Source organism: Sorex araneus, chromosome 1, assembly GCF_027595985.1.
Source record: "Sorex araneus isolate mSorAra2 chromosome 1, mSorAra2.pri, whole genome shotgun sequence".
In the NCBI taxonomy this organism is placed as follows: domain Eukaryota; kingdom Metazoa; phylum Chordata; class Mammalia; order Eulipotyphla; family Soricidae; genus Sorex; species Sorex araneus.
In genome coordinates this window covers 426,982,155-426,995,876 of record NC_073302.1, presented here as the reverse complement: position 1 = coordinate 426,995,876, position 13,722 = coordinate 426,982,155, and positions in this window count along the sequence as shown.

Below are 13,722 nucleotides of genomic sequence, written 5' to 3'. Positions count from 1 at the left end.
GAGAGGCTGACCGCTGTGTGGAGAGATAGAGAAGGCCAGCAGAGAGGCCAGCAGCCGGGTAGCACAGGGAGAGAGTGACCAGCACCAGTAACTAGTGACCTGTGAGAATGGGAGAATGGTAGAACAGGATGGCTCACACAGCCACTCCTGCCTTTCCTCATGAGGAAAATGGTGGCAGAGCAGAGCGCCTCTCTTTCCTCAGGTCCCACTCTCAGGAGAGGCTTAGGGCCTCCTCCTCGAAAGTTGAAGGTGAGCAGAGAGAAGCTCAGGTGGGGTCAGGAGAAGGCTGAACAGGCCAGGACGAGGCTGACTGGTGAAGAATGCCACCCTGGAGCTTCAAGTTTGGATCGTGTACTCTGTGTTCTCTCAGTGAGGGACCTGGGTCGGTGCAGGTCATCACATCCTGCCCTGACACTTCTAGGTGGCGTCGAGGCAGGAGAGAGTGTTCCTGAGGGTGGGACATCTCCTACACACTGCAGCCCAGAGGAAGCCATGGGTGTCTCTTCCGCCTCAGCCCCAAGGCCCTGACTGCTAAGAGTGGGATGAACACACGAATACTTGTGTTATCCATGTGGGTAGGAGGAAGTTCTGACAGGGCACTTCCTCCTCTCCCTGTTGGGATTCCCAAAATTCTTTTCCTAAGTTTCAGGGCTCAAGTTATTGCCCTGAGAATTCTCAGAAGATCTCCCTTAAGCTTTTGGAATCTCCAAAGTGTCTGACTCCATCTTGGCCAGGATGCTTCTCTTCTTCCGCTGACATGACGTATGAGGAGCCTTTAAGGTGTGAGCATGTGGGAGTACCTTCCTTTCATGCCTTCCACTCAAAAGACAGAACCAGAGAAGCAGGGTTGTCAGAGTCACAACCCTGGGTCACAGATTGAACCACGTCCTCCTCTTACTGTCTAGAACATGGGAGGCTGCATCTCCCCAGGAAAATGGCGAGACGGACCTCCTCACTGTTACCCGCTCCTGGTAAGGGCACACACTTTCTTTATTTGCTGGCTTTTAAATTTTGTCCCTCCAGGGTGGAGTTTATTAATAAGTATCGATCAAGCATTATAACCGTTGGGAGAACTTTATAGATTCACATCGCTAGTAGATTGTTTCTTTTCTTGCTGGTGCTTAAGTAAATAGCCACCAGCTAGTTAGCTGGTTTGAATTGCTGAGCTCCCCAGTGGAATTCAGAATGGTAAGTGCTTTTTTAGTGGTATTGCTGTTCTTTAAATAAAATATAGAGCTTTTGATTGATGTAATTAAGAATAAGGAATCTAAAATATTAACATAGGAGATGTCGCTGTTAAGAGGATCAAAGAAATGCACACCCTTAGGTAGACTCCGCCATATTCATTGCAAGAGCTGCTGTGCTCGGTTTGATCTAATCCTGGTCCTTCTTGGCCAAGGGGCAGAATCGTTGACTCTGGGTTTTTCAACTTTCTTAGGTTGAGTGCTGGACATGGTTGGATTGGTCAACATCTCCATGAGCAAAATCTTTCAGCCTTGACATCTGATGTTTAATTAAGGGCCATCTCCTGGCCCCTCACAATTCTCTGAAGAAATGGTCTCTCCCTTCTGGGTTTCTTCATCTCCAGCTGCCTCCCTGTTATCTGCAGACAGAACAAGAGGGATGTTAGATGAAGGTGTAATGTTTCTAGAATGTTTCAACCATATAACTACCTTTTCCTGCCTTAGCAGGAGGCCATTCACTCCTCTTTTGCCTTCCTTTCTCAGCCTCAGCCATTGGTTACCATTAATCTCCATGGCAGGTTTCGTGGCAATGGGGTTGCCGATCAGGTGCCCTGGGAAGGGGACTAATCATTGTGGCCCCTGTGCTCTGCCAGGCCTGCTCTTGTGCTCCAGGGCTTGACTTGGAGCCAGAAGATGACCCAGACACCAGGTGTGGTGGCCCCACACATTCCTGTGTGCTCAGCAGGATCGGGCAGAGGCAGAATAGAAAAGTGTCCAAAGAGCTGGTGGTCACTGTGGAAGGTGTCCCTGGGAAGCCAGGTATAGACGTCAGCAGTGTGGTCTTGGGTCACGACATGCATTTAACCTGCCTCAGTGGTCTCGGGAGCTCCCGTTCCTGCCCTTCCAGTCCCTCCTCTATGCCTGCACCCTTCTGTCAGGTCTAAGGCCCATGAGGGCATCTGTACCTTCACCAGATGCAGATCAGTAGAGGCGGTGAGCAGGGCAGGCTCTGGGGAGACGCTGTCTATTAGGCTTTCCTGCCTACTGTGCCGGGGAATCGGTCCTGGCTACAGCATTTCACTGTGTGATTGACCTTCTCTGATCTTAAGTAACACCAGCACAATTTTTGTTTGTTTGTTTGGGGGTCACATATGACAGTGCTCATGTTTACTCCTGGCTCTGTGTTCAGGGATCACTCCTGGAGGACTCAGGGGACCCTATGGGGTGCCAGGGATCTAACCCAGATCAGCCGTGTGCAAGGCAAGTACCGTTCTGGTCCCATACAAGCACGATTTTTTAGAAAGTCTCACATAGTGATCACGCCCCACTAAACATAGTTATTCACTTATTTACATATTCATTTTGTTGTTCTGGTTTTGGGGTCGCACCCGGTCATCCTCAGGGCTTACTTCTGGCTCTGGCTCTGTGCTTAGGGATCACTTCTGGTGGGGTTCAGGGGGTCGGTGCTGGGAATTGAGCCTGGGTTAGTGGTGAGCAGGACAGGCACCTTCCCTGATACATATTATCTCTTCGGTCCATTGTGCCCCATTTTTTTTTTTGAAAAAAAAAGAGAAAAATCGGCAAAAAATCAGCCTTCACCTTGCCCCGTAGGAATGTGACTCGTCGGGGGTGGTGGTTTGGGAAGGAACGGGGGCAGGCTTGGCATAGCAGAGCTTTTCCCCTGGTACCCGGGGTTTGTTATGTTACCCCCATCCCCACTCCTTTCATCAAGACACTTCCCTGGCATCGAGCGGTGGCAAGCAAATGGCTGGTGTGCTGTGTGGTGCTGTAATCGTTACTGCTTGTGGAGCTCTTGGGAGCATCTCGTCTGGAAAAATATTGGCTTCTGTATCTGCTTTACTAAGATGCACAGAAATCCAGAGGAAGGAGGCTGGGCCTGTCTGCAGCAGCCAGGAGGGAGGGGAACGGAGCAGGGGGCCGAGCTGGGCACCAAGAAGAGCTTTCCCCAGAAACTTGCTCCAGTTCCTTGGAAAAGAAAGGCCCAGACCCATCAGCGCCCTGACCTGCCTGGTTTCCCACTGCCCTCCTGCTGCCAGGAAGAGCTGACCTGTCCCCACGGCAGGTGTGTTGACCCTGTCACAGAATCTTCTTTCTTCTCCCCCCGCCCCCGTCAACACTTAATTTAAACACCGTGGTTTACAAAGTTGTTCATGCTTTATTTTTTTCAAAGATTTTATTTTGAATAACAGTGAGATCACTGTATCACTGTCATCCCGTTGTTCATCAATTTGCTGGAGTGGGCGAATCTTCATTCGTCCCTGTCTCGTGTTAGTGTAGCCCGATGGCGTACTGGGGGCTTTTTCAGGATCAGGGGAATGAGGACCATCGTTGTTACTGTTTTTGGCATATCGAGTACACCATGGGTAGCTTGCCAGGCGGGATACTCTGCCATGCAGGCGGGATACTCTCGAAAGCTTGCTGGGCTCTCTGAGAGGGATAGAGACTTTTGGGGTGGCCTCTAATCACCTTTACAGGTGTTCCCAGTCCACTGAATGTAAGCTTTTGGTCGACTGGTATGTTGTAATGATCTGCACACTGACAAACACGCACCTGCCTGCATCTCTGGGCAGCACCTGGGACATCTGCGGCCTCAGGTTGATCTCCTTGAGGTTGATGGAGTGCGCCCGGAGGTTGTTGAGCAGCTGGCAGAGCAGGACCCTATCGTGGAGGGTCTGTGCCAGCTTGAACACCTGCCCTGAGTCCCAGGTCACCCGGTGGTTGGCTGACAGCACCCCACAGTGGATGAGCCACTGGGCGCACTGCCACCACAGCTCTATGTCTGACAGCGCTGCAACTTGGCTCGGCCCAGGCAGGTGGCGATGCTGTGGCTGCCGCCATGGTTTTTCCGTGCCCTGCCAATGCCATTTTGTTTGAATTTTGCAAAACAGCTGGCGATGTCCATCAGGAATCATGCGCAGAGTTCCAGCAGGGATCACGTGTAGAGTTCCATGCCTGGTGTGTTGAGCTGCGCATTGTCTAAGGTGAGATGGTGAGCTGGGTTCGGGAGAGCCCTTACAAAGCTGCTCATGATTCGGTTGCAGACATAGTGTTCCAAGACCCATCCCTCCACCAGTGTACGTTTCCCAGCACGAGTGTCTCTTCTATGGCAGACACTTCATGATACTTTGTTACAAGTCTTTAATATTCCAAAACCACTCCCACCACCACTATGACCTTCCCTCCACCATTGTCTACATTTTCCCAGCCACCCCTCAAGCCTGCCTGCACCTCCCCCCTCCCCCCGTGGAAGGCCCACATTAATTTATTTTATATTACTTGTTACCAACAAATGGCTATTGGAATCACTGTCATCACTGTCACCCTGATGTTTGTCAATTTACTCAAGTAAACACCAGTAACGTCTCTATTCCTCTCAGCCCTGAGATTTTAGCAGCCTCTCCTTACTCGTCTTTCCCAACGATTGGAGGCTCTTTCGGGGTCAGGGGAATGAGACCTATCGTTACTGTTTTTGGCATATTGAATATGCCTTGTGTAGCTTGCCAGGCTCTGCTCTGCCCATGCGGGTGGGATACTCTTGGTAGCTTGCTGGGCTCTCCTCCTCTGCCTCCTCTATGATTTGTTGCCTACTGTCTGAACTCCATCAAATATGGTGTGGTAGTTATGGAAAATGAGTAGGAAGTGTCTGATAATTGTCCAGAAAGTGGCCTGGAGCGTGGCGGCAGTTGGGTAGTGGAGGTCTGCTGCCAGGGCTGGGTCCCTTGGTGCGGGGAGGGTTCTCACCCGCCCCCCTCTGGGACACCCTGAGTGAAAACAGCGTGGCCTGGCTATTGGAATAATCAGAATATATTTCCTAGAAGAAAATTAGTGAAGATTATTGTATCTCACATGTGGATATTAAGTCCTTGTCTGAGGGATTACTAAGATGCTGTTATAAGTTAAGCTTCTGTGCTTTTGTTAGTCCAGATTGGTTGGCCTCTGCATTGCATTCACACCTGGTGTGTGATTACATTCACACTGGATCGTCAGCGTTGTAGAGTTTGGAGATGTCCTGCGGCTACAAATGTGGTCGCACAAGCCTCTGCTTCTGTCCTTGCCTCAGTCCTCTGAGCGAAGAGTTGGGCCCTGTTTTGCTCTGAGGAGGACACCGAGGCCCAGGAGAGATAAAGATTATCGACCCACCAGCTCGTGGTTCCTCTAAGTCTCCCTCCTGGTAGCCTGCCAAGGTTCTGACTCAGCCTCCTGTACCACTAGCCTGCAACTTGACATGGGGGAGACTGGGAGCCTTGAGAATCTTACATAGGGTCAGAAGAACTGTGGACATGTAGTCCACAGAAGTGACCAAGAAACAGATCGAGCCAGGGACGAGCAGTCTGACAAGTCCTTGGTACTAGTCGACTCAGGTTGCCATAATGGGACAGCATGGACCAGGTACCTTAGCCGAAGGGGCCAATGGGAGATGGCCAGCCTGCAAGGTGGCCGACCTTACACTCCATCCTCATTTGACCTTTCCTCTGTGAGCAAGCATCCTTGCCAGCTCTACCTCTTCTGACAAGGACATCAGTGCTCTTGAATCCAGGTCCCACTCTTACAAGCTTATTTCACCTTAACTCCCTCCGTAAAGGCCCTGTCTTCAGAAATGTCACACTGGGAAGGAGGGATCCACGCATGAATGGAAGGAAGAGGCACAATTCAGACAAGAACAAAAATTACCTAGATCCTCTTCTAGCACTGAACATCATTAACTGGCCCCCAGGGGCTGGCCTATCTCTGCCAGCCTTGGGGACCAGAGTGCTCCATGGAGAACCCCAGGGTGCTGCTTGATAGATCCACTTTGCAGATTCCTGCAGCGATCTGAACCCTAAGAGGCTGTTTTCACTCGAGTGAAGGCTTTTCCTTCCTTGTTGTTTTGGGGGGTTGGGGACATACATACCTGGTGGTGCTCAGGGCTTACTGCTGACTCTGACTTCAGGAATTACTCTTGGCAGTGCTTGGGGACCAGATGGTGTATCAGGGGTGGAACCCAGGTTGGCTGTGTACAAGGCAAGTGCACTACCGGCTGTAGTTATCTCTCCCACCTTCTCTTATCTTAATAAGGGCCTGAAGTTACGTCCCCTAACCTGGTCAAAGTTTCTATCATTATTGCATTTGCAAAGAGTCTTCATAGCCCTCCAATGTTTCAGAGGGCTGTGCCATCCCCACCATGAGTCCTCTGCTCCTATCCTGGTGAAGCTTTTCCAGTGATAGGAAGGACTTTGTGGAAAGATACTCATCCTCTGGTAAAGAACTCTGGATACGAGATCCAGAGCAGCCGCACACGAAATGGCTTCTCTGCTCCTTAAAGACTATGATCCTGGAGGTCTACTAACTACTTTTGGCACCCAGTGGCTTCTTATAGAAATGCATCTAGACTGTGAACTGAGCTACAACCCCATGCACCGCCCCCCCTCCGGAGGGGAAAGGTTTTTCCTCTCTCGACCTTTTCTTTTGGCAGGAGAGGCGGCAGCGGTGGTGGCGGCACCCACGTGGCGACTGCCATCTTCCTTCCTTCGTTCCTCCCTCCCTTCCTCCCTCCCTCCCTTCCTCCCTCCCTCCCTCCCTCCCTCCCTCCCTTCCTTCCTTCCTTCCTTCCTTCCTCCTTCCCTTCCTTCCTCCCTCCCTTCCTTCCTCCCTCCCTTTTTCCCTTCCTCCCTCCCTCCCTTCCTTCCTTTCTTCCTTCCTCCCTCCCTCCCTTCCTTCCTTCCTTCCTTCCTTCCTTCCTTCCTTCCTTCCTTCCTTCCTTCCTTCCTTCCTTCCTATCTTCCTTCCTTCCTTCCTTCCTTCCTTCCTTCCTTCCTTCCTTCCTTCCTCCTTCCCTTCCTTCCTCCCTCCCTTCCTTCCTCCCTCCCTTTTTCCCTTCCTCCCTTCCTCCCTTCCTCCCTTCCTCCCTTCCTCCCTCCCTCCCTTCCTTCCTTCCTTCCTTCCTTCCTTCCTTCCTTCCTTCCTTCCTTCCTTCCTTCCTCCTTCCCTTCCTTCCTCCCTCCCTTCCTTCCTCCCTCCCTTTTTCCCTTCCTCCCTTCCTCCCTTCCTCCCTCCCTCCCTCCCTCCCTTCCTTCCTTCCTTCCTTCCTTCCTTCCTTCCTTCCTTCCTTCCTTCCTTCCTTCCTTCCTTCCTTCCTTCCTTCCTTCCTATCTTCCTTCCTTCCTTCCTTCCTTCCTCCTTCCCTTCCTTCCTCCCTCCCTTCCTTCCTCCCTCCCTTTTTCCCTTCCTCCCTTCCTCCCTTCCTCCCTTCCTCCCTCCCTCCCTCCCTCCCTCCCTCCCTCCCTCCCTCCCTCCCTTCCTTCCTTCCTTCCTTCCTTCCTTCCTTCCTTCCTTCCTATCTTCCTTCCTTCCTTCCTCCTTCCCTCCCTCCCTCCCTCCCTCCCTCCCTCCCTCCCTTCCTCCCTTCCTCCCTTCCTCCCTCCCTCCCTCCCTCCCTCCCTTCCTTCCTTCCTTCCTTCCTTCCTTCCTTCCTCCTTCCTTCCTTCCTTCCTTCCTTCCTTCCTTCCTTCCTTCCTTCCTTCTTCCTGTACTCTCTTTTTTTTCTGTATATGGGCTACAGTCAGCAATGCTCTGGGCTTACTCCTGGCTCTGCACTCAGGGATCACTCCTGGTGGGACTCCAGGGACCATATGCATGCAAGACAAGCACCCTGTCCACTGTTCTGTCTTTCCGGCCCTCAGGATTTACTTTCTTCTCAGCTTTCAACTGAATTGTACAGCAGTGATAACTATTATATCCCTAGAACTTGCTTATTATATAAGACCTTAAAGCTTATACACGTGCTTCCTTCATTTTCTCCTGTTTCCCCACTCCAGCTCACCATGATGCCTCTGTCTGGGTGAGACTCATAAACCTGATTGCTTTGTCTAAGTGTTTTCCTCTACCCCTTACATTCCACATAGAAGTGAGATCAGACTCTGCTTGGATTTCTCTATCTTTCCCTTGTTATCATGCTTTTGTTTGTTCGTGTTTGCACTACATCTGGCAATACCCAGGGTTACTCCTGGATCTGTGCTCAGGAACTACTCCTGGCGGTGTTTGGGGGAACATATAAAATGCCCTGAACCAAACCTGGTAGACTGCATGCCTTACCTGCTGTACTAACTCTCCAGTCCTGCATAATGCCGTTAAGATGTAGCCAGAGCTGGAAATGACAGGATATCTCATTTTTTATGGCTGAAAAAATGTCATTGTGTTTCATATATACCACAACTCCCTGCACCATCCATTTGTAGATGGTCACTTGGATAGTTCCCAGTGTCTTGGCCATGGGGAATAACTAGAAGTGAACAGGAGGGCACAGCTGCTATCTTTTACACTTAGTGTTTCCCTTTTCTCTGGGTTAACACCAGAAGCAAAATAGTTAGATCCTTTAGTCATTCTATGATTCATTTTTGAAAAATCTCCTTCCACCTGGTTTCCACAATGACTGCCCCAGTTCCTGAATATTTCACCCCTGGTTCTCTTGCACTCGTGAGAGTCTGCACAGCTCTGCTGGTCCCTCTCAGGGCCACAGAAGCTGTTTCACAGACTTTCATCTAGGTCAGGGGTACAAAGTGAGATCTCAGTCCAAATGAGGAGCTGGGTAGCGGGACTCAACTCCCATGGTCTATTTCTGATTTTTATCCTGCTCTACATGTCTAGGCACAAGCAAAAAAAATCCACATCCATCTTCGACAGGCTTCTACCAGACCTTCCTCACACGGAAGAATCACTATTTGCTGGAGACCAGGAGAAGTTATGTTTCAACAATTCAGTTGGAAATTGTTAAGAACATAAATCCTGGGACTGGAGAGATAGCTCGGCCCGTGGGGATTTCTCATGGACTGTGGGGCAAAGCCAAGAGTAGGTCAAGAGTGAGTCAGGTTTAAATCAATGGCAGGAGTAAAAGATGCTAAAGTGTGGTCTGGAACAGAACACCTCTTCATTTTCAACTTGCTAGAAGTTCTGGGGGGGGGGCGTCGACTAGGCTTTCTGTTTGACTTCCAGCAGAGGAAAGGGTACTGGTCAAGTTCTCTTTGAGCCACAGCTGTCTGTATTCTACAAGGGAGAGTGTGTCCCAGGGACTCCCACCCCACAAGCAGAATGGAGGAACTTGGTGGGACCACTGAGTGGGCCCCTAGACTTGAGGGGACCCTGACCTAGATGGAGGAACTCCATAGGACCCCTGAATGTTCCCATTTCCCAGTTTATGAACATTTCAGAGGGAAATGGGTCTGGGATCAGTCCTCAGAGAAAACAGGCAACACCTGCAGTTGGAGGGAATATCTACCACCAGACAAAAACAAGTGGGAACAGCAGGGAGCTGGGGCCCTGAGATGAGACAGGGCCTTGGTATGGTGGGGGAGGAGATGGTCCAGCCACATCCTCCGCCGACTGAGACTTCGCTGTGTTATCAGGCTGAACTGGGTGGGGAAGATGACGCTAAGGGTGGGGAAGGATGCGGTAAAGGGCCTCTCAAACTCCCATGCACATTCTCCTCCTCCCCCTCTCTCTGTCGACTGCTTTCCAGATTATTCCAGGGTCCCAGGTGAGCCAGCTGAGGAAGGCATGATAATGCTAATAAGATGATTTAAGAGGAGAGTTGAGCTCATTGGGCCTTTGGGAAAGACTGTGCTGAAGCTAACAGGGATCCTAACCCCCTCCTTGGCGGTGTCTTATTTCTTATGCTGAAGGTATTGATAATCCCTCCATAGCAGTGCCTGGCTTCCTCTGGCAATGGGAGATAAACTGTAAACGGCATCCTTGGGGCCTCATCTCCAAACCTGGAGTGTCTGACTCAGGGGAGCATGGACACAGGTGACTTCCCACCTTCCCTTAGGGTCCCCAGCTGTGTTCTTTGTAACATATGAACGAGGGCACTGGAAATATCAACAATGATTTTTTCTTTCTCTCATACTCACACGTTCTCTATGGACTCATAAGCTCATTTAGAGGAATAAATGAAACGAACATAGTGGTGGTGAAATATCTACAAAATGCTAAATCCTGTGCTAGGTATTTTATAAATGCTATTTCCAAACCTAACGGCATCACAAGCCAAAAAACAGTTTATAGCGGATTTCTAGTCACTTTATAAATGAAGAAGCTGCAACCTGAGAAGTTATGGATTTTTTTCAAGGTCAGTAAGTGTTAAGATTTCAGGCTAGGGCGGGGATGGATGAAGCTCAGTGGTAATGCATGCCTTGCACGTTGGAGGTCTTGAGCTCAATCCTTGGTCACACATACACACACACACTCACTCACACACACAAAGAGTTGTATGACTGATTCATTTTTATTCTAAATGTCCTTTCTCTTAATGCTACTTGTTAGATACAACGTAGCATGTCAGCATACAATTCAGTTTTACTGTGGCCACGAGCAAACAAAATCTTAGTTGGCATATAAGCACCAAATTCTACTTTATCCTCATGTGTGATGCAAGATTTGAGACCTTCACCGTCGACTGCGATTGTGCTTCACTGTCCCTTGGTCTCAGGGTGATGATGGAAGCAGCATTACTGCTCCCCTTTGCTGGCCTATATGCTAAAGGGACAGGGCACGCTTAAAGTCTAACACCACCAATCAGTGGCCCTGATGCTCAGTCAATCCATGTCCTTTATCACAACTCACTGTCTGGAAAATATTATACAAATATTCCAAACCACCCGGGAAGGAAAGACCATGTCACTGGATGAAAACAGAAAGGAATGAGTCGCATACAAATCTGCCATAGGAGCATGGGCACAGGACTTGGCACCTGGGTGCTGAATATGTACTCCTTTATACCCCCTCAAATTCAGTGTTAGGTTGCAGTGAAAATAATGCTCTTGGCATCAAGAAAGAGTAATGCTTCTGTAGGCATTTCAGCGACTTCATTTTGTGCTCTGGTCAACATGCTCTCCCCTGACTTGCAGCTGGATCAGAGGAAGCCAGCTGCTATCCACATTTGCATCAGATTGTTCCAGAACTCAGGGCTCCGGTGACCTGTTGACTGGTTATGTCTCAGGGGTCTCTATCAGTCACCCTCAATGCCATGTTGCAGGTGTTGAGTGACATTCACATGCATGACATGTGGCTCCTTTCCTGGGCCCTTTGGATGAACTCAGGAGTGTAGCTGATGGCTATTAATTTACTGCTTCTTCCATACAAGGAGGCATAGCAGAATGCCAGCCAGTGACAGGAGCATTATCCTACCATACGAAGACATCGATCCTGTTCTCATTGATAAAAAATTCATGAGTCATTTGAAAATCTCAGCTATTTATTATTAACAGCGAATTGCCTATGACACACCTTCCAAGAGCCCCAGACTCGCAGCATGTCAGGACAGCAGGGAGGAGGAGCTGCTGGTCAAGACGAAGCCAGGACAACCAGTTGTGAAATGAAAAACGGTGCCAATCAACGGGTTGTTTAATCGACCCTGTGCCAAAGAATTGATTGGAGAGAACATTTTGTCCACACTCACTGAATTGGCTAGTGGTCTTGGCGGTGTGTAGACCCAGCAGGGGCGTTAAGAATGGGAGCACAATTGCGAATCACAGCATGGAAGATTGCAAGGACTCTCCGGAGAGATTTTTCCTGTGTTCCCTTCAGTCTCGGATGAGGAAACTAAGGGAGAGCGGGTGAGAAGACTGACCTAGAGACACCCAGTACAATTGGGAACTATTGTTTCAGCTTCGAGGTAAGAGTGGGCACTTCTCCCACCACATTTTTAACATTTTCTGTAGCTATTTCAGAATCGAGATACCCAACTGAATGGCATTGCATACTTTCTAAAATTAGACAAGAATTTGAGAAACACCCCATGGTGCAATTGTTCGTTGCTTAAACTTGCTGCTGACTCATTTGCCTTCCACCACTTCTTTACCATCATCAGTTGGGGCATTCATCACTTATTTGGCTCCGTTCCCCCCTCTTTGCTTTGCCCCATCCTCCCAGGCTGCGCTTGCTGGGAAACAGGACGATGTCATGATGTCACCTCCATGCAATCTCATTGGTTGCTGGGTAGGGCTTCTTTGGGTGTTTCTGGTGGGGGACTTACTTGGCACTTGGTGACCTCGTGTCCTCCCACCTGGAGGACAACCTGTTGTGTTGCTTAGGCCCAAGAAAAGTTGATGAGAGGAAGAAGCCTAGGGTTCTAGGCTTCCTCTCTGAGAAAGAATAGAAGGGTCCCTATCTGCCCAATCAACACCACAAGAGAGTTCAGCCAGCCACACTCAAGTGAAGGGTGGAGGGGCTGAAGAGATAATCCAGTGGATAGGGCACTTGCCTTGCACGTGGCCGGCCTGAGTTTGGTCCTTCACATGACAGATGGCTCCGTGTGCACTGTCAGAATGCAGGAGTAACCCCTGAACATCACCAGATGTGGCCCCAAAACCTAACTAAATAAATGAAAGTCCCAGGAACCAGGATCTCCTCTCTCCCAGCTTATCTCTGTTCTCTTTCATGCTCTTTGGATTCCTGCCTCTGAAAACGCCTCTAGATGAAGACAGATGATTTTGTGGTGGTCCCTTGAGTGACCCTTGAGTCTATCACTCACCCCAGTTTTCTATTTCCACTCCAGAAGCTCCCAGTTTGGGGATTCAGGGGCCAAGAAGCCTGGGCCAGCAGTGCTGGGCCCAGGAGCTGAGCTTGTCAACGGGGCTGAGACCTGGGCTGTGGGTGGCCAGCACCCAGTTTAGGATGTGGGCGACACTGCACCCTTCACAGGTCCACATGTGGGAGGCAGCTCTGGGCACAAGCTTTCAGGCTCTGGGCCCCCAAATCAGCCCTTTTTCCCCAGATGGAGCACGCGGGCACCCTGCCCCCATGCAACACACTTCTGTCCCTGTCCCCCAACCTGGGGATTGGAGACGCCTCTGGATTCTGGTAGAGGTGGGGGGAGCCGGGCCAGCAGGGTGAGCTCCTGGAGCAACTCTCCTCGCCACCACCTAAGAAGAACCAGCTGCCAGCCTGAGCGTGGACGGGGCGGGGAGTGGGGCACACAGGGCAAGCCCCTCTCTTGGCCCCGATGCACTGTTGCAAGGACGTTGGGGATAATCGTGCCCTTCTCAGGCCTGCTCCTTTTTTAGTGTTGGTACAAAGTTACAGAGTCGCAAGCACCCTTCAGATTCCTGGACCGCTCAGCGCCCGTTGTAGTGGCATGGCTGAGCCCAAAAACCCCGTGGGAGAAGAGGTCCTGCCTGGTACGCCTGTGGGGGGAGATAGCGCCAAGGAAAGAGGGGCTGGGATGGAGTTGGAGAAGCCCCTTCTAGCTGGCTTGTCCAGGAAGGAGCCCGGTCCCAGCGCACACTTCCTAGAAAACTATTTATTTGGAGAGGGGACACTCTCCCTTCTAGTGTGCTTGGGGCCAACCCCAGGGTGACCCTGCAGAGGTGCTGGGGCAATGTCGCAGGGTGGCAGCAATCACACTCAGGGCCTCGTGTGCCAGGTGTGCGCCCGATCACGTCATCCTCCTTCTCGATGCCCCCAGAGCTCTTCAGGACGTACTAGGAAGGGGGAAGGGTGCCAGCCCAGAGGGTCAACAATTCGGCAGCATGGTTTTCCCTGAGAG